The 20919-nt window shown below is 46.8% G+C and overlaps 4 non-coding genes across 4 annotated transcripts; 2 read left to right on the top strand and 2 right to left on the bottom strand.

Moving 5' to 3' along the window:
* Window positions 1-269: 269 nt before the first annotated feature.
* Window positions 270-343, bottom strand: TRNAN-GUU (transfer RNA asparagine (anticodon GUU)). Its single transcript has one exon. It is a non-coding gene; the product is annotated as a tRNA-Asn (tRNA).
* A 4237-nt stretch (window positions 344-4580) lies between these two features.
* On the bottom strand, window positions 4581-4744 carry LOC138390926 (U1 spliceosomal RNA). Its single transcript, XR_011234595.1, has one exon. It is a non-coding gene; the product is annotated as a U1 spliceosomal RNA (small nuclear RNA).
* Window positions 4745-11573: 6829 nt separating this feature from the next.
* LOC138390925 (U1 spliceosomal RNA) lies at window positions 11574-11737 on the top strand. The gene has a single exon (XR_011234594.1). It is a non-coding gene; the product is annotated as a U1 spliceosomal RNA (small nuclear RNA).
* A 5380-nt stretch (window positions 11738-17117) lies between these two features.
* LOC138390927 (U1 spliceosomal RNA) lies at window positions 17118-17281 on the top strand. The gene has a single exon (XR_011234596.1). It is a non-coding gene; the product is annotated as a U1 spliceosomal RNA (small nuclear RNA).
* The last annotated feature ends 3638 nt before the right edge of the window (window positions 17282-20919 follow it).

Genomic DNA, 20919 nt, shown 5'->3' with positions numbered 1-20919 from the left:
TCCAGGGATGTACCAGTTTCTGGAAGTGGGGGAACATGTGCAGTGGTTCCGGGGGTAAGGTCTGAAACCCCAGACACGGGAACTATTGAAAAATCACTTCTGCTGAAATATTCCTCCTTTTAGGAAGTTTTGTGGAACTTGAGTCTTCACGCATCTTATTTTGGCATCTGATTTACAACCGACAGATGTCCAGAGGATTAAAGTCTTTAACAGAAAGCCTGAAGTTGCTTTTACGTAGCTAGAAAGGACCTTGAGCAAGTAAAAGGCCACGTCCCTGGGTGGGCTCGAACCACCAACCTTTCGGTTAACAGCCGAACGCGCTAACCGATTGCGCCACAGAGACGTCAAGACCTGCCGTATTTTACTCAATTGTCGATCCCATAAATTTATTTTTAGCCTCTGGCTGCAGATATCCTTATATCTTTGTGGCCTGTCCAACTCCGTGCCTTCGAGAGACCAGGGACGCGGAAGACACTGAGGCCAAGAGTCGTGTCGTTGGGCACGTTTGGATAATATATCGGGCCGGAGTCAGCTGGGGTACTCAGACAGCCAAACGCCAGAGCCACAGCCCTCCCCGCCACACCCCCCACCCCCCACAGGAGACAACCGACTGCAGCTTCTCCTGCCGAAGTCACTCACTTTCCCCTTCTTAGCTCCGCGTCACTCCTCGTGTTCACAGGTATTCTCCTAGGCCTGGGCAGGCGGACGCGCGTGGGAAGGACCAGAACTGGCGGTGCGGGCACCGCACCACCCTCGGGCCTTCTGAGGTCGGCTCCACCCCGCAGGAACCTGGGGTTTGCATATGGTGCAGGCAGCCCTTCACCCAGAGCCAGCCTCGCACCTAGTGGGTGTCCAGTAAACGCTCGATGAATGAAGCCATCCCACCGCAGGGTTTTAGGAGAACCAAGAATTCCAGGGTAGGCTTTAAGCTTCTGGTCCTACGAGGAACTCCAGAATGTGAAGACTTGAACTGTTGCTCAAAGGCAGCGGTTCTTGTATTCTCGAAGCTGACTTGGAATCCAGCAAAGGCCCCAATTTTGAACACATGAGCCCTGGGACCGAACTGAGCTCCCCACCCTGGCCAGGGCAGCAGCCTCAGCCTGGGGTCGTCGGTCCTTGGGGAGGGAGTGAACAGCGAAAGCTGAAGAGGAGGAGAGGAAAGTGGGTGGGAGTCGGGACAGCCTGGTGAGGGGGCAGGGCACGAGGTGGGTACTAAAAAGGCCGACAGAAAACGAACATGCCACGAGTCTCTTTTCGTTTAATAATTTCGATCAGGGCCGGGCGCGGTGGCTCACGCCTTTAACTCCAGCGCGTTGGGAGGCCAAGGCGGGAGATTTGCTTCAGCCGAGGAGTTCGAGATCAGCTTGGTTATAACGAGCTTGTCGCGCGTGATGGCGAGTGCCTGCATTCCCAGCTACTCGGGAGGCTGAGGCAGGAAGATTGAGCCCAGGAGTTTGAGCATGCAGTGAGCTATGATGACACCACTGCACTGCAGCCTGGGCGACAGAGCAGTCTCCAAAATAATAGTAATAATAATTTCCATCACTCTCCTTCAGCCTCCTGTCGGGCTCGCCGGATAATTATGTGTGATTGGTGCTCTAGAATCTGAAAACAGATGTTCCTCTTTTAAATGTTTAATTAAAGCTGGCAATGCCTTGAGATTCAGCCTTTGGATTTGCACCTGGCGACTGCCGGCATGCAGACCTGGGCCCGCGGGGTAGAAGGGGTGCACAGAACCTGCGCTTCAGCGGCGGGGAGAAAATACGATAAACCACTGACGGGGAGGGACTGGGGCGAGGGACTGCGACTCCGCCACAGCCCACGCCGCCACAGCCCTCCCCGCCCAGGAGCCGGCTGCGCCCTGTGCCTTACAGAGGACTGATGAAGACTGCGACTAATATGTTTGCATTGTCTCAAGTAGGTGCACTGTCGCTGCATCCGTAGCAGGTACTGACAAAGAATTCTGAAGAACTAGAACGGCAGTAAGCTTAATAGCATTACTGGCACAAATTGAGTAATGCTGTTTACTAAAAGTAGGATAATGTATAACAACCGTAGCTTTAATTCCATATAAATAGTTGAAAGTCCGTTATAGCCTTGGAGCTATTTTGATTTTTTCCCTCAATAATAAACTTGGCTGATTCTGTACTTATCAATATGCATGTCCTGTGGGCCTACTTTTCTTATCTTCTCAACAGCCTCCAGAGAAGAGGCAAAGAACTCGCGGGGCTTGCTTGAGGAAGGGAAGAGTGGAGGCACAGACTATGCTCTTGGGCCCCGTGAACTGTCACTTGTGCCTAATGACTGAAGAAAGGCACCCACAATTGTGGGAAGTTCGAAAATTTCAGTAGCAGGACTAAGCGCGTAGATCCATGGTAAATCTCAGTGGCACCTTTTAGGGTAGATTGAAAAAGACTCTTTTATCCTGGACATTCTTTCTTTCCATCGAAGTCTGGGGTTCTGTCTAGGTGGAAAGGAACACAGAGAGGCCAAGAGGCCTAGGAGAGAATAGAGTTTCTCCGCTAGCCAACCCCACCTCTGCGCAACAGTTTCTATCCACTACCCAGGTCTCTCTTACTGATCAAAAGTAGTACGATCAAGCCTGGGTTGCGTGGCTCACGGCTGGCACTCTGGGAGGCGGAGGCAGGAGGACTGCTGGAGGCCAGGAGTTCAAGACTAGCAAAAGTGAGACTCTGTCTGAACAAAATATGGAAAAATTAGCCCGGCTGGTGGCAAGCACCTGTAGTCTCAGCTACTTGGGAGGCTGAGGCAGGAGGATGGCTTGAGCCCAGGAGTTTGAGGCTGCAGTGAGCTATGATGAGGCCACTGCACTCTAGCCCAGGAGACAGAGAGAGACCCTGTCTAAAAAAGAAAAAAAGAAAGAAAGAAAAAGAAAGAAAAGAAAAAAGACAGACAGTAACACGTGTTGCTGAAGATGTGAAGAAATCAGAACCCTCATAAACTGGAATCTTATTTACAACAGATACAAAAATTCATATTGTAAAATACCTAGGAATATATTTAACCCAGGAAGTGAAAGATCTCCACAAGGAAAACTATAAAACACTGATGAAAGAAATTTCAGGTGACACAAATGGAAAAACATTTCATGCTCATGGATCAGCTGTAACACCATTAAAATGACCACACTGTCCAAAGCAATCTATAGGTTCAATGCAATCACTATAAAAATACCAATGTCATTTTTCACAGAGTTAGAAAAACCAATTCTAAAGTCCATATGGAACCAAAAAAGAGCACTCAAAGCCAAAGCAATTGTGAGCAAAAAGAACAAATCTGGAAGCATCACACTGCCTCACTTCAAATTATACTACAAGGCTATAGTAACCAAAACAGCATGGTACACATAGATCAATGACACATAGGTTAATGGAACAGGATAGAGAACCGAGAAATAAAACCATATACTTAGAGCCAACTGGGTTTTTTTTTTTTTTTTTTTTTGAGACAGTCTCACTCTGTTGCCCAGGCTAGAGTGCTGTGGTGTCAGCCTAGCTCACAGCAACTTCAAACCCCTGGGCTGAAGCGATCCTACTGCCTCAGCCTCCCGGGTAGCTGGGACTACAGGCATGTGCCACCATGCCTGGCTAATTTTTTCTATATATATTTTTAGTTGTCCAGCTAATTTCTTTCTATTTTTAGTAGAGACAGGGGTCTCACTCTTGCTCAGGCTGGTCTCGAACTCCTGAGCTCGAGCAATCCTCCCGCCTCGGCCTCCCAGAGTGTTAGGATTACAGGCGTGAGCCACTGCGCCCAGCCCCAACTGGTCTTTGACAAAATGAATAAGTACATACACTGGGGAAAGGACACCCTTTTCAATAAATGGTGCTGGGAAAATTGGAGTGCCATATGCTGAAAAATGAAACTGGATCCCTATCTCTCACCACATACAAACAGCTCAAAATAGATTAAAGACTTGAATGTGGGCTGGGCGTGGTGGCTCACGCCTGTAATCCTAGCACTCTGGGAGGCCGAGGCGGGTGGATCGTTTGAGCTCAGGGGTTAGAAAACAGCCTGAGCAAGAGCGAGACTCCCGTCTCTACTAAAAATAGAAAGAAATTATCTGGCCAACTAAAACTATATATAGAAAAAATTAGCCGGGCATGGTAGCGCATGCCTGTAGTCCCAGGTACTCGGGAGGCTGAGGCAGTAGGATGGCTTGAACCCGGGAGTTTGAGGTTGCTGTGAGCTGAGCTTACGCCACGCTACGGCACTCTAGTGGGGGCAACAGAGTGAGACTCTGTCTCAAAAAAAAATCCTACAAAATTAGCCAGGCATTATGGCTCAGAACCAGAAAATGAGGCCCTACTTTAAAAAATAAGAAAAGAAAAACCATAAACCGCAACAATAAATCACAGGTACAAGAAATATCCATTCTTACGAAACAAAAGACAAAACACAACTGAAGCGCCTCTACTAGTTGACAAAGACATCCCCCAAACAAAACAAATGGCAACAATGAGTTTTTCCACTTTAGTTATTTTCCAAGTTTCGTTTAACGGCAAAAGCTCGCGAGACTTTGTGCATAGCTGGAATCTGCTCTTAATACCAAAGACTGTCAGGGGAAAGCGCGAACGCAGTCCCCCACTACCACAAATTATGCAGTCGAGTTTCCCACATTTGGGGAAATCGCAGGGGTCAGCACATCCGGAGTGCAATGGATAAGCCTCGCCCTGGGAAAACCACCTTCGTGATCATGGTATCTCCTCTGCCAGGTAAGTATGAGCTGCTCGCCTTCCGCCACCACGCACCCTCACACGCCTCACACTGTACACACACGGTCACTTGCCTCCGCGCGCTCCCCCGGCCCTCCTTCCCCTGCCACACGCCCCCTACACTCGCTTCCCAGAAACGCTCCTGGACTCGCCCCCACACCACGGGAACCCGATCGCGTTTAAGCCGCAGGTGCCCACGCGGCAGCCCCCGCGCTGTCTCATCTGCATAGCATACGCTCCATCCGTGATGTCACACGGGCGGCCCTGCCTCCAGCCCTGGCCGGTCCCGGCGGCGCTCCTCCGCCCCACCCCCACGCCGCCCAGCGGGCCAACCGGCGCGCCGACAGTGGGGGAAGTGACGTCTGCCTCTCGCTCCTTCCCTCCCGCCGCACCGGGTTGGGGCGGTGCGCCCAGTCGGGGCCTGCTCTCGCCCAGCTAATTGAGTTCTTAAGCTGTGTCCCGCCCTGGACGCTTTTGGCGGCCTGCAGAAGCCCGTGTACCCCTCATGAAGTAAACGATTTTCTCACATAAAATAGAATGTTTAGCATGACAAAGGGAACCAGTGTTGGGGGGACAGTTTGCACCAGGTGAGACAGATTTTTTTAGACAACGTTTAGGATACAAAGAAGCATAAAGTTAATTTTACAATTTCTGTGAAGAAAAGGAGGGCACACAGCACCAGAAATAAGAGAGAGATGATGGGCTGAGACCAAATGACTCTGACTCTGACTATTAGGGCAGGCTGAGGGAGGAGTAGGGGGAAATTTATGATCATAGTCCAATTAGCAGAAGACTGCTGAGTAACTGTTGAGTTCATCCTCTTGTTTTTCACGTAGCAGATTGATAAGAGAAATTAGTTTTTTCTTTTTTCTTGATAGCAGGAGGCATCTGGTGTTTCCCCCTGACGAGGTGGGAAGCTTGTGTCTGTGTTGTCTGTCCAGGAACTCTCCGAGGCTGTTTAAACAAACTCAAAAAAACTTTTTACAGGCAGTGAATTTTAATGACAGTTGATCAGGTTGTTTACCTGTTTTTTCTCCTGAAGACTCTTCTCCCTTTTAGAATGTGAATTGACCAACTTTGGCGAATAGAAATGATGATTTATTCTCTTTTGTTTGTTCAGCTTTTTTAAATTGTTAGGTAAACATCTCTGTAGGAGAGATATTTATGTTACTAATGTTAGAGGCAGAGTTTGTATCACTCTAAAAAGACTGTCAGTTAGAAATTTATTTTTCTTGTTAGTATGTGTTAATGGAAAAAAAGCCAAACCCTGTAAAATAATTTTAAAGAGATTTATTCTGAGCCAATTTGAGGATCATGACCCAGAGCCACGCCCAAGAAGCACTGAGCAAGTGGACTCGCTGTGGCTGGGTTACAGTTTGGTTTTGTACATTTCAGGGAGACACGGGTTACAGGTAAAGTCATAAATCCATACATGGGAGGCATACATTGGTTTGGCCCGAAAAGGTGGGCCATCTCCAAGGGGGAAGGGAGCTTACAGGTTATAGGTGGGTTTAAAGATACTTTGACTTGTAATTGGTTAAAGACATGAAGCTTTGTCTAAAGGCTTGGAATGTTTTCACATAAGGAGCTCTTTATCGGGGATAAACCACTGAACATATATTTGTTGTGTAAATTGAGGACCTGCAGGTTTGTCTTGAATACCCTTATGCCTGTTAATGGGTTACAAAGGATGTCCCCAAGAAGGGAAATGGGCATGATGAGGCATGTCTGACCTCCCTCCTCCTGGCAGGCAATTTAGTTTTAGGACATTCCTTTGGTCATGAGGGGGTCCATTCAGTCAGCCGGTGTGTGTGTGGGGGGGGTGCCTTAAGATTTTATTTTAGTTCACATCTGTTAGCAAGACTGTCCTTTCAACTGGTTCCTTCCAAATATGGTTATCTTTATGAGGTGGCATTCCAATTAAAATTTGAAGCCATCCAATGTCAGAGAGAAAACACATTTATGAAAGGAGAGAGAAGGCTCAGTGAAAGGTGGCCTTGCTAATAACCAACCTAACAGAGAAAAACTATCAAACAGAAAGAAAGAGAAATAAACTCACAGCACATGATTGCCCCCTTGAAGAGAAAACTCGCAACACAACTACACTACCCCCTTTCTTTAATTAAAACACCTGTGGCCTAACTCATCTCTAAGTTTCCTTTTCTCAGCCTGAAGAGCTTTAAATGGACAATAGGGGCAGGAAGTCTCTGCTTCAGTTCTTCCCAGGACCAGATTCCAAGGACTCTGATAAGCCAGCCTCACAGAGAAAAGAGAGAAAGTAAAGAACACCTGCAACAGCTTTGCTGGGGCTTCTCTTATCAGTTTGCTAAAGCAGAGGGGGAAAAGCCATTTGTACCCTTCAAAACTCTAAATAGCTTTCCCTCAGCTGCTTGGCATTTCTATTTCTTCATTTGTGTGCCCTGGCTATTCACGCCCTCTGACTCTCTCTCTCTCTCTCTTTCTTTCTCGGGAAAATAAATAAACTTCTGTATATGCTGAACTCTGTGTGAGAAATCTTTCTCCACCTGCTGTGAGCACCTAGTGAATTTACACCCTTTCACTCAGATGACTGCAAACCAGCCATCCCTACTGGTTTTACCACTAGTGGTGTTATAGAGACTGTTATCTAATTTCATGAGTTTTATAATGTATACAGCATTATACAAAACTGCTGCCCCAGGAGAGATGATTGGACAACTCTCAGGCATGGTGTGGGACTTTGTCATCTCCTCCATGGCCATACCTTAGTGCTTACCTTATGTTAGCACTTTGTATTCTGCAAAGGCAGAAGCAAATCATCCAAATTTGACAAAAATATCTTGGGGAAATTTTATTTGAGGACTTAATGGATAAATAGATCACCTTCTTCTATCTATAACTATAATGCACAACACTGTGAAGGTAGAGCAAAATTGGGATCTCCAACTCAAAGACTATTTGAACATTTATAAGTAGATTATTTTGTTGCTCAAATCACAACATTTAATGGAGGGTTTTCCTTTGGAGACCATAAAGCAAAGGTCTGTGGCATAGTGGCCAGTTAGGCCATTGGAAGACATGGCAATCTATTGAAAATGAGAGATTAGGTGAAAGTGCAGCAACTGAATGCTGAATGTTTGTCGAGGTCCCATTTCCTTAATACTGACAGAGACTCATTGTCAGGTAGTAGTGGAGGAATACTTTCTGGAGAATCTGACCAGCTTGTGTGGAAAGACCTGGCATCATTCCGCAGAGATTGGACATTTGTTAAAAACAGGAGACATCCCTGGTAGTCTAGTGGTTAGGAAAAATAAAAATAAAATAAAACCAGGAGATATTTTATTCTATATACTGTAGTAGGAGTGAGAGATTTCAACATAGAACTGAGCTTAACTCCAAATATAGCAAAGAGAGCTGGGGATTTATAGATAATAGGCAGGATGAGGGTGTCAGTGGACAGAAATTACTAAGAGGAACTTGATTAGACATCAAAGGTTGGAGAATTCTTGCTAAAGTGGGCTCAACAGGATTCTTTGCTAAAACTGTACTTGGCAAGCCAAAGACTAGGCTTTATAGAGAAGAGGGCTCAAGGAAACTAAAGTTTGGTCAATGAGGAGTCCTTGTCAACTCTACATTGAAGCTTCTGCAAATAAAGGAAGGCCAACCAAGTGAAACAAGCAAAGGCTATTTACTCTGGGCTTGTGCTTTGGCAGTGATGGGACTCAGAAAACGGTACCTCAAAATGAAGGTCTCAGAAGCAAAAGTTCTTCTCTGAACTTTCCTTGTCCTCCTGCCTCTCAGCCCCATTCTTCCCTGAGGCTAGCCATAAAAATTAGAATCCCTCTTCCACAAGGCAGGTCATAAAAGCCAGAACCCCTTTTCCCAAAACCCATCCATGAAACCTGATTTTATTCTATGTAAGAACTGGCCATAAAGTGATTATCTGACCTACTTTGACTATAAGAACCCCATTCCAGAAAGGGCCATGCGCACACCCAGAAGGAAGAAATACACGCTCAGAGAGGCCAGGCAGAATCTAGACCAACAGGCCTTGCTGGGTTTTGCCACTCAGCCTGTTAGTGTTAGAGCATACCCTTTTTGTCCAATCATGTTTCTACATGGATGCCCATACATTGTTTAACCTAAGCATAAAAATGAACAATTTCCCCTGTATCTTTAGAGTTTTCATTCTGAAGACATCCATGTATACATATTAAAATAAATTTGTAACTTTTCCTATTAATCAATCAGGCTCATGTCCGTGATTTTTTTTTCAGTGAATCTTAGAGGGGCAAGAGGCTTGCTCCTTGTAGCAGAGACTGGAAGGCAGTCAGAGGGGTGAGAAAGTTTTACTGTGGGAAAAAGGGAAGGCTTCGGGTGTGCCCTGGTTGAAGGCTGTCAGCATAAGGTGTAGTCAGGCTAACCAGAAGTGTCAACCTAAAAGGAAGAATCTGAGGCAAAATTAATATGAGTAGAGAGTTTATTTGGCCCAGGCTTGAGTAATGAAACACAGGAGCATAGATTCAAGGGGCCCTGAATATACACTGATTAGCAACAGTTTCAAGTGGATTTTTTAAAGGCAAAAAAAGGGAGACAGGGAGTGGACTGACACAAAGCTCTTTGTCAGGAATTCTCAATGGTTGGCAGAAATAACACTGATTAGTGATTGGCTCTACATTAAGTTATAGGGTGCAAGTTATAGTGTCAGATGTAGCATTGTCAGGTTAATTTATTCAGCTACTCATGGCAATAACAAGCAGTTTCCATAGGTCAAGGAAGGAGTGTTACTGAACGGTGGGCTTGCTGCCCAATGCACATTAGAAGTCTATACTATTGAGGCAGGACATTAGGATAGGGAACACAGGTGGTGGAAGGAACTCAGGTAGCAAAGAACAACAGGAACAAAATTAGGGTTACTGGTCAATGAAAACAAAAGCTGTGATTGAGCTGCAATTGTACCCATTGTATTATAGATACATTTTGCTTGCTCCAGTTTGGGGAAAGTTCTATGGGAGGTGCCTGTGTAGATGGGGAACAAGAGTTTCCTCAGATGAATCTGACTTCATTTTACTGTCATTATCATAGGTTAGCATTGCAGCTTGCCTCCCTCCCCAGTGAGTTTTGGAAGCCATGACTTCCTGCAAGAAGGATGGGAGGTGATAACATTGTCATTGGCCAGAGAGACAGTAACACAAGAATCGGGAAGTCAGAAGAAAGAAAAGGAAAGACCCAATGAGACCCAAGTGTCACTGTCCACTGGGACTTATGCCCACTCCTACCCCTATTATGGAGTAAACTGTCACTTGCTAAATCTTTGTTGACACTGCCCACCCCCCATGTCTGGAGGTGTATACTTACTTAATAAATTTCTTTCCTTTTGCTCTGGTGCTTTGGTGTTTGCTTTGGAAAAGATGTCAAAGTCTGTAAAATAATTTAAAGAGGCTTATTCTGAGCCAAATTTGAGGACCATGGCTCAGAACCATGCCCAAGAAACCTTGAGCAAGTGGACTCACTGTGGTAGAGTTACAGTTTGGTTTTATATATTTCAGGGAAACAGGAATTTCACGTAAAGTCACAAATCAATACATTGGTTTAGCCCGAAAAGGTGTGACATTTCCAGGGGGAGGGTGTTTACAGGTTATAGGTGGGTTTAAAGACTCTTTCACTTGCAATGGGTTAAAAAATGAATCTTCTGTCTAAAGGCTTGAATGTTTATTAATCAGAGATGAGCTATGTATATATACTCGAGACATATGTTTGTTGTATAAATTGAGGACAGGCAGATTTGTCTTGTAGCGTTAGGCCTGTTAACTAGTTACAAAGGGTAAATCCAAGAAGGGAGGGGGGCATGATGAGGCATGTCTGACCTCCTTCCTCTTGGCTAGGAGGGGATCCATTCAGTCACCTGGTGTAGGGGGAAGCCTTAAGATTTTATTTTAGTTCACAGGTTTCAATTCTTTCTTGGCCAGGCTCGGTGGCTCATGACTGTAATCCTATCATTCTGGGAGGCCCAGGCGGGAGGAGGGCTTGAGGTCAGGAGTTGGAGACCAGCCTGAGTGAGACTCCCCATCTCTACTAAAAGTTGTTAAAATAGTCAAGTGTGGTGGTGCAGGCTTGTAGTCGCAGCTACAGTTACTCGGGAGGCTGAGGCAAGAGGATCGCTTGAGCCCGGGAGTTTGAGGTTGCTGTGAGCTAGGCTGACGCCAGGACACTCTAGCCCGGGTGACAGAGTAAGACTCTGTCTCAAAAAAAAAAAAAAAAAAACAAAAAAAACAAAAAACAATCAAAGATAAATACAGAATAGCACATCGAAAAGATAACCGTATTTGAAAGGAACCAGTTCCCTTTTTTTTCTACGAATGAGACGGCATTATTTCAAGAAAGCCTCCAAGAAGGCCTAGGTCAGGCCACAGCTTAAGAACTCAATTAGCTGGGTGAGACCAGGCCCAGGACTGGGCGCACCGCCCCAACCCGGTGCGGCGGGAGGGAAGGAGCTAGAGGCAGACGTCACTTCCCCCACTGCCGGCGCGCCGGTTGGCCCACTGGGCGGCGTGGGGGTGGGGCGGAGGAGCGCCGCGGGGACCCGCCAGGGCTGGAGGCAGGGCCACCCGTGTGACATCACGGATGGAGCGTATGCTATGCAGATGAGGCAGCGCAGGGGCTGCCGCGTGGGCACCTGCGGCTTAAACGCGATCGGGTTCCCGTGGTGTGGGGGCGAGTCCAGGAGCGTTTCTGGGAAGCGAGTGTAGGGGGCGTGTGGCAGGGGAAGGAGGGCCGGGGGAGCGCGCGGAGGCAAGTGACCGTGTGTGTACAGTGTGAGGCGTGTGAGGGTGCGTGGTGTCGGAAGGTGAGCAGCTCATACTTACCTGGCAGGGGAGATACCATGATCACGAAGGTGGTTTTCCCAGGGCGAGGCTTATCCATTGCACTCCGGATGTGCTGACCCCTGCGATTTCCCCAAATGTGGGAAACTCGACTGCATAATTTGTGGTAGTGGGGGACTGCGTTCGCGCTTTCCCCTGATTTTCTTGAAGTTAAATAGTAGATGTGTGCTATACGTGTTTGTGATTACAATAGCCGTTGTTTTCATGGTTAACAGGCTTATTGTTGACATTGTGAGAAAAAACATGCTGGGCTTGCGTTTTTCACGGTTTTTTTGTTGTTTTGCTTGGTAGCTGACCTTCAGTGTGGCTTTTAGGTGTCTTTGGAAATAAAATGCTTTCCTGCGTGTTGATAAAGGCTTTTTTCTGACACATGCTGTGCTAGCAAGCACCGCCTTCACGGGATAACTTTTTGTGCTGTTTTGGCGATACTTTGTACACTTTCATGGACCTAAGTAGTAATTTTGTCTGGAACTATTTAAGTTTTGTCTTGGGGAGAAACTATCGCTTCCTAGGGCTGTCGGTGTCCCCCACTCTGTTGTAGACGTAAACCGCTTACTTTCGTAGGGGGAACATCTTTGCTGATGGATTACCTGGTTGATCTTGCGCATATTCACCGAGGCCCCTCAGGTCAAAACCGCAGTCTCACGTAAGTCCTGGGGCCCTGCCCTGCCGGGCTCCCTGGAATGTGAAAAGGGAAGTCTTGTGAGGAGCGGGACCGGTTTCTCATCTGCCTCTCCCTCTTGCGGGAGGCTTGTACCAGGCCATTTCCCTACCTACCTTTTGCCATTTATTGAATCTTTCCTCAGACTTCCTTTCGAAAGTCACGGCTGCTTGATGTCTTGCATCCACATCCTACGTCCATTGCCAGAGAACTCTCGTGGTGTTTGTTTGTTTGTTTGTTTGAGACAGAGTCTCGCTCTGTTGCCCAGGCTAGAGTGCCGTGGCGTCAGCCTAGCTCACAGCAACCTCAAACTCCTAGGCTCAAGCAATCCTCCTGCCTCAGCCTCCCGAGTAGCTGGGACTACAGGCATGTGCCACCATGCCCGGCTAATTTTTTCTATATATATTTTTATCTGTCCAGATCATTTCTTTCTATTTTTAGTAGAGATGGGGGTCTCGCTCTTGCTCAGGCTAGTCTCAAACTCCTGACCTGGAGCGATCCACCCGCCTCGGCCTCCCAGAGTGTTAGGATTACAGGCGTGAGCCACCGCGCCCGGCCGCCAGCCAACTCTCCATACCACCCTGACCCATCCTTCTCACCCCAAAGCCGCGCCTTCACACTCTGGCTCTGTTTTCCTCCCCTCTGCCTTCCCTCAGACCCTCGCTCATCATCTTCATAGAAACACTACCTCGCTCTCAGCCTCTACTTTGCAGCTGACATGCCTCAGCAGCCTGTACCCCTACCAAATTAGGGGAACCCTTAATACCCTTCTCAGATGGCACTAGGAATGGCATCTCTTTTTAACTGCCAGAAGTACATAATTTGTGTTTTCCCCATCTGAAAATGCCCGAGTACTGAAGTACAGTTTAGAAGAAAGTCCCAGGTCTAGTGTTGACGGTTGCGGGCATTTTGCCAGCCTCGCCCCAGGTGTGTTGTTCTCTGACCCCACTCCAGCTTCTGAGCTGTAACGTCCTGGCCAATGGAAAAGGCAGGACTGTGGCGGGAAGACCATAGCGTTTTCTGGTGGCTGCCAGTCCCGGGGACGTCGCTCATCGATGCGCCTGGCCTCAGAAGCTTCCATGCCCAGGGTGGAGTAGGGGGCGGTGCCGCCGCGGACAGGTCCTCAGAAATCCCACAGGACGCCCAGCGAGTGTCCAGGAAATTGCAAGTAGAAGCCGTCCATCCTATGGACCGATCTAGTTTGATGAAGACGAGCCGTCTAGGTCTCCCCAGCAGCGGGAGGTTTCCTTGTTCAAATATAAACCATATGAACCAAGACCGAAGTCAACTTAGAGTGCCTCAGCCATGAGAAAACTCGGGTCTTTAGAGTGTTTAAGAAATGTCCTTGGTCTCATCACTAACTTACGCTCCGCGTCCCTGATCCAACAGACCAATGCAGTGGCTCAGAACTGCTTGGCTCTTGACTTCCATGCCTGTAAGACATACCGAGGTTATTCCAGAGACATTAGCTTCTGTCTGCCTTTGGGAAGGGCCTCGTCTCCATCCTGGCGCCACCGCCACCACGTGCCTTCTGTTTGACCCTTGGCCAGCTCCTTCAATTTGCCAGGCCTCAAATTTGCAAGTGTCATGGGAAAATAGTAATATTAAGTATTAAGTACTTCATAGAGCTGTTGCACAGATTAGATGAGAAAAGCTAATAATAACGCCTAGCATAGTGTGTGCCTTACATTAAGGATTTGCCTGTAGGGAACAATATCCAAGTTAAGTTTTTTCCCCTTATTATGAACTATAACAAAAAAAACTGTGTAGACTTCTGCTTCAGGCCTTTGTAACATTTGAATGAATTTCGTCTTTCTGGATGTAATATCCATTTACAGAGTAAGTTAGTATTAAAGAATAACAAATTTAAGGTGGACTTTTTAAAACATATGTCCACAAAAAGGACTTGTTCTTAGCAGACTTTGTTTATAATTGTTGCCAAACTGGAAATGAGTCAGATGTCCATAAAGAGGTGAATGGACATATTGTGACATATTCAGCTAATGGAATACTACTCTGCAATGAAATGGAACAAATTGCTGAAACACACAACAGCATGGATGAATCTTAAAAATGTCATGCTGAGTGATAGCAAGAGTACATGTAGTGTGGTGCCGAGAGGTGAATTTCTAGAACAGGCAAAACTATAGGTAGGTATGTTGACAGAAACCAGATCATTGATTAACTGGGACAGGGGGTAACAAGGGGATTGATGACAAAGGGTGCAAGAGGACGTTTTGGAGTAATAGACATGTTATAAAACTTGAAATGGATGCACTGTATGATTTTCAAATCATACCGTAATAAATTTCATTTTAAAGAGCAAGAAGGACACCATTTCAAATCTTGATGTCTTTAAATTAATTTAATTTGTTTTTAGCCTTTAGAATTCTCTTATTTATTTATTTATTTTTTTTTTTTTGAGCCAGGGTCTGGCTCTGTCACCCAGGCTAGAATGCAGTGGCCTGGTCATAGCTCACTGCAGCCTTGAACTCCTGGGCTGAAGCGATCCTCCTGCCTCAGCCTCCGGCATAGCTGGGGTTAGAGGCGTCAGCCACCACTCCCAGCTTATTTTTCATAATTATAAATGAAAAAACTGAATGACCTGGAAGTGAAAGAACAGAATAGACATGGAAGGGGTGTGGGGCAGGTGAGAGGAAAAGTAAAGGGGTGGACAGACCCAGTGCTGGCAGGAATTCTGTTTAAGTTGATGATTTGGGGGAGCAGTTGTTGGGATAAGGAGGATGCTGGGAGGCAGGAGGACCATGAAGATATTTAGGACAGTTTTATACCTGCCATATAATTCCTCCTGTGGTGTTTCTTCAAAAGACATATACAGACTCACATTTCTTTTCAAGCAATTTTTTTTTTTTTTTTTTTTTGAGACAGAGTCTCACTCTGTTGCCCGGGCTAGAGTACCATGGCATCAGCCTAGCTCACAGCAACCTCAAATTCCTGGGCTCAAGCGATCCTCCCACCTCAGCCTCCCCAGTAGCTGTGACTACAGGCATGCAGCACCATGCACAGCTAATTGTTTCTGTACATATTTTTAGTTGTCTACTAATGGTCAAGCATACATACATGTATGCTGTAATCCAGCAGTTCTACTTTTAGCTGTATCCCTTAGACCTGCAGCTATTGAACACTTGAAATATTGCTGATGTCACATGTTGTAATGATAATATTTTTTATGTATTCGGGTAAATAAAATGTTATTAAAATTAATTTCACTTCTTTTTCTTTACTTTCTAAATTATGTCTACTAGAAAATTAAAAATCACATATGTGGCTGGCGTTCTATTTCTAGGGGAATGTGCCACCCTAGAGAAATGTGTGAATATAGCCTGCCAGAACACACATGAAAGAATGTTCCTAGGGCTGGTGCCAGTGGCTCACGCCTGTATTCCCAACTCCTTGGGAGGCTGAAGCAGGAGGATCCTTTGGGCTCAGGAGTTCAAGGTGACGGTCAGCTATGATCGTGCCACTGTAATCCAGCCTGGGTGACAGAGCCAGACCCCGTCTCTAAAAAAATAAAAGAATAAATAAGTTGGGATATATGCATGCAAAGAAATACATACAGAAACAAAGAACTACATGAAATGCATGGATGAATCTGTAGACATACTGTGGAGTAAAAGAAAAACTTATGCCTCTCTCCTCCCAAAAAAACTCACTACATACTTCATGTTTCAATTTATATGAAAGTAAAGGACAGGGAAAACTAACGTATCCCAAAAGATTTGGAGGGGGGCGGTGGAAACTAAATCCGTGGAATATTGTCAGAATTCAGGGTTGTGTTCTTTGCATTAAAAGTCATTAGTTAAACACCTCAAACAAAATTTCCCCCAGATATTTTTGTTGAATTTGGACGATTTGTTTCTGTCTTTGCAGAACATAAAGCGCTAACATAAGGTAAGCACTAAGGTCTGGAGATGGCTATGGTGGAGATGACAAAGTCCTACACCATGCCTGAGAGTTGTCCAGTCATCTCTGCTGGGGTAGCAGTTTTGTATAATGCTATATTTGCAAACAAAAACAAAACAAAACCAAAACCAAAACCCCCAACAACAGCAACAAACAAACCTCCCCCTCCCCCAAACCCTAAAAGATTCATGAAATTAGGCAACGGTCTCTCTAACACCGCTAGTGGTAAAAAAAAAACAGCATGAATGGCTGGTTTGCAGTCACTGAGCATTCTCCCTAGTTTCATAAATGTGATTTCTCTCTGATACTGGATGGCTTCAAATTTTAACTGCAATGCCACATCACAAAGACAACCGTATTTGGAAGGAACCGATTCCCTTTGTATTGCTTTGTAAACGTTGTATTCTACGCGTGAAAAGCCACTATATTACGAAGAGTACACAGGCTTCTGCAGGCCGCCAGGAGGGTCCCAGGAGGGACACAGCTTAGTAACTCACTAAGCCAGGTGAGACCAGGCCCAGGACTGGGCGCACTGCCCCAACCCGGTGCGGCGGGAGGGAAGGAGCGAGAGGCAGACGTCACTTCCCCCACCCGCTGCCGGCGCGCCGGTTGGCCCGCTGGGCGGCGTGGGGGTGGGGCGGAGGAGCGCCGCGGGGACCGGCCAGGGCTGGAGGCAGGGCCGCCCGTGTGACATCACGGATGGAGCGTATGCTATGCAGATGAGGCAGCGCGGGGGCTGCCGCGTGGGCACCTGCGGCTTAAACGCGATCGGGTTCCCGTGGTGTGGGGGCGAGTCCAGGAGCGTTTCTGGGAAGCGAGTGTAGGGGGCGTGTGGCAGGGGAAGGAGGGCCGGGGGAGCGCGCGGAGGCAAGTGACCGTGTGTGTACAGTGTGAGGCGTGTGAGGGTGTGCGGTGGCGGAAGGCGAGCAGCTCATACTTACCTGGCAGGGGAGATACCATGATCACGAAGGTGGTTTTCCCAGGGCGAGGCTTATCCATTGCACTCCGGATGTGCTGACTCCTGCGATTTCCCCAAATGTGGGAAACTCGACTGCATAATTTGTGGTAGTGGGGGACTGCGTTCGCGCTTTCCCCTGATTTTGTGGTGTTTAAATGTCAGACGTTTTGGGCCTGTTTGTTTAGACGGGGGTACGTTATGTTTTTGGTTGCTGTTCTTATTACGCTGTATCACATTTCTAAAGCTGAGTAGTCTAAGGTTGTTGTTGTCATTAGTGTTATTCTTTTTCTTCCAGTTGTGTCGTTAAGTACGGCTCCTAAGCGTTCTCGCCCTTGAGCACCTTTTTGCGTACCGTGTTGGTAAGTGCAGGCTTAATCGGAAGCTTCCTGTTTTGTCTAGCGGGAGTTTGTACTGATATCATGCACCTAAGTGGAAATTTCATCCACAACTGATTAAGTTTTCTTCAGAGAGAAACTATTGTCTTTCACGGCTGTCGGTGTTCCCGTTCGGTTGTTACGTAAGCCGCTTACTTTGGTAGGGGAACGGCTCTGCTGATGCCATGGGGATCTTGCACATATTCACTGAGGCCCCGCAGGTGGCTCCCTGGAGTGTGAGATGGGACATCTTGTGAGGAGCCGGACCGGTTTCTCATCTGCTTCTCCCTCTTGCGGGAGGCTTGTACCAGGCGATTTCCCTACCTGCCCTTTGCCGTTTAACTATCGAATCTTTCCTCAGACTTCATTTCTTAAGTCATGGCTGCTTGATGTCTTGCTTCCACATCCTACATCCATTGCCAGCCAACTCTCCATACCACCCTGACCCATCCTTCTCACCCCAAAGCCGCGCCTTCACACTCTGGCTCTGTTTTCCTCCCCTCCGCCTTTCCTCAGACCCTCGCTCATCACCTTCGTAGACAGAAACACTAGCTCGCGCTCAGCCTCCACTTTACAGCTGACATGCCTCAGCAGCCTGTTCCCCTACCAAATTAGGGGAACCCTTAATACCCTTCTCAGATGGCACTAGGAATGGCATCTCTTTTTAACTGCCAGAAGTACATAATTTGTGTTTTTCCCTATCTGAAAATGCCCGAGTACTGAAGTACAGTTTAGAAGAAAGCCCCAGGTCTAGTGTTGGGGTTGTGGGCATTTTGCCAGCCTCGCCCCAGGTGTGTTGTTCTCTGACCCCACTCCAGCTTCTGAGCTGTAACGTCCTGGCCAATGGAAAAGGCAGGACCGTGGCGGGAAGACCATGGCGTCCCCTGGTGGCTGCCAGTCCCGGGGACGTCGCTCATCAATGCGCGTGGCCTCAGAAGCTTCCATACCCAGGGTGGAGTAGGGGACGGTGCCGCCGTGGGCAGGTCCTCAGAAATCCGACAGGACGCCCAGCGAGTGTCCAGGAAATTGCAAGTAGAAGCCGTCCATCCTATGGACCGATCTAGTTTGATGAAGACGAGCCGTCTAGGTCTCCCCAGCAGCGGGAGGTTTCCTTGTTCAAATATAAACCATATGAACCAAGACCGAAGTCAACTTAGAGTGCCTCAGCCATGAGAAAACTCGGGTCTTTAGAGTGTTTAAGAAATGTCCTTGGTCTAGGGGCTATCATCACTAACTTAAGCTCCATATCCCTGATCCAGGAGTTTCTGACCGAAAGCAGCAGACCGATGCAGTGGCCTGGAACTGCTTGGCTCTTGGCTTCCATGCCTATCAGCCATACCGAGGTTATTCCAGAGACATTAGCTTCTGACTGCCTTTGGGAAGGGCCTCGTCTCCATCCTGGCGCCACCGCGTGCCTTTGTTTGACCCTGGGCCAGCTCCTTCAATTTGCCAGGCCTCAATTTTGCAAGTGTCATAGGAAAATAGTAATATTAAGTACCTCATAGAGCTGTTGCACAGGTTAGGTAATAAAAGCTAATAATACACGTAGCACACTGTGTGCCTTACATTAAGGATTTACTGGTAGGGAACAATATCCAAGTTAAGTTTTTTTCTCTTAATTATGAACTATAACAAAGAAAACTGTGTAGACTTCTGCTTCAGGCCTTTGTAACATTTGAATGAATTTTGTACTTCTGGATGTAATACCCATTTACAGAGTAAGTTAGTATTAAAGAATAACAAATTTAAGATGGACTGTATAAAACATATGTCCACAAAAAGGACTTGTTCTTAGCAGCCTTTGTTTATAATAGTTGCCAAACTGGAAATGAGTTAAATGTCCATCAAGAGGTGAATGGACATATTGTGACATATTCAGCCCATGGAATACTACTCTGCACTGAAATGGAATAAATTGCTGAAACACACAACAGCACGGACCAATCTTAAAAACGTCATGCTGAGTGATAGAAAGAGTACATGCAGTGTGGTACTGAGAAGGTGATTTTCTAGAACAGGCAAAACTATAAGTATAATGACAGAAACTAGATCATTGATCGCCTAGGACAGTGGGTGGTCAGGGGATTGATGGCAAAGGGCACAAGAGGACATTCTGAAGTAATAGAAATGTCATGAAAATTGAAATGGAGGCATTGTACCATTTTGTAATGACACCTTAATAAATTTGATTTTAAAGAGCAAGAAGAAAACCACTTCAAATCTTGATGTCTTTTTTTTTTTTTTTTTTTTGAGACAGAGTCTCACTCTGTTGCCCAGGCTAGAGTGAGTGCCATGGCATCAGCCTAGCTCACAGCAACCTCAGACTCCTGAGCTCAAGCGATCCTCCTGTCTCAGCCTCCCGAGTAGCTGGGACTACAGGCATGCGCCACCATGCCCGGCTAATTTTTTCTATATAGATTTTTAGTTGTCCATATAATGTCTTTCTATTTTTAGTAGAGACGGGGTCTCACTCTTGCTCAGGCTGGTCTCGAACTCCTGACCTCGAGCGATCCACCCGCCTCGGCCTCCCAGAGTGCTAGGATTACAGGCGTGAGCCACCGCGCCCGGCCAATGTCTTTAATTTAATTTAATTTTAGCCTTAGAGGGTTCTTTTATTTACCTTGGTTTTGTTTTGTTTTGTTTTGTTTGAGACAGGGTCTGGCTCTGTCACTCAGGCTGGAATGCAGTGGCCTGGTCATAGCTCACTGCACCCTTGAGCTCCGAGGCTGAAGCGATCCTCCTGCCTCAGCCTCCAGCATAGCTGGGGTTAGAGGTGTCAGCCACCACTCCCAGCTTATTTTTCATAATTATGAATGAAAAAACTGAATGACCTGGAAGTGAAAGAACAGAATAGACATGGAAGGGGTGTGGGGCAGGTGAGAGGAAAAGCAAAGGGGTGGACAGACCCAGTGCTGGCAGGAATTCTGTTTAAGTTGATGATTTGGGGGAGCAGTTGTTGGGATAAGGAGGATGCTGGGAGGCAGGAGGACCATGAAGATATTTAGGACAGTTTTATACCTGCCATATAATTCCTCCTGTGGTGTTTCTTCAAAAGACATATACAGACTCACATTTCTTTTCAAGCATTTTTACCATATGTGTTTCTCTTTTAACAGCAGAGAAAGAGATGCAGAAACACAGAGACTCTGAGAATGTCTTCTGAAGCCAGGCTGCCTTAGGTTGAAATCCCTGCTTTCAAGTCCTGCTTCACTGAGGCCAAGTGTGGTGGCTCAGGCCTGTAATCCTGGCTCTCTGGGAGGCTGAGGAGGGAGGATTGCTAGAGCTCAGGTGTTTGAGACCAGCCTGAGCAACAGTGAGACCCTGTCTCTACTAAAAATAGAAAAATTAGCCAGGTGTGGTGGCGCACACCTGTGGTCCCAGCTACTCGCAGGCTGAAGCAAGA

The sequence above is a fragment of the Eulemur rufifrons genome, chromosome 8, assembly GCF_041146395.1.
Source record: "Eulemur rufifrons isolate Redbay chromosome 8, OSU_ERuf_1, whole genome shotgun sequence".
NCBI classification, from domain to species: Eukaryota; Metazoa; Chordata; class Mammalia; order Primates; family Lemuridae; genus Eulemur; species Eulemur rufifrons.
The sequence above is the reverse complement of the archived record's forward strand: the minus strand, read 5'-3'. Positions and strand labels throughout refer to the sequence as shown.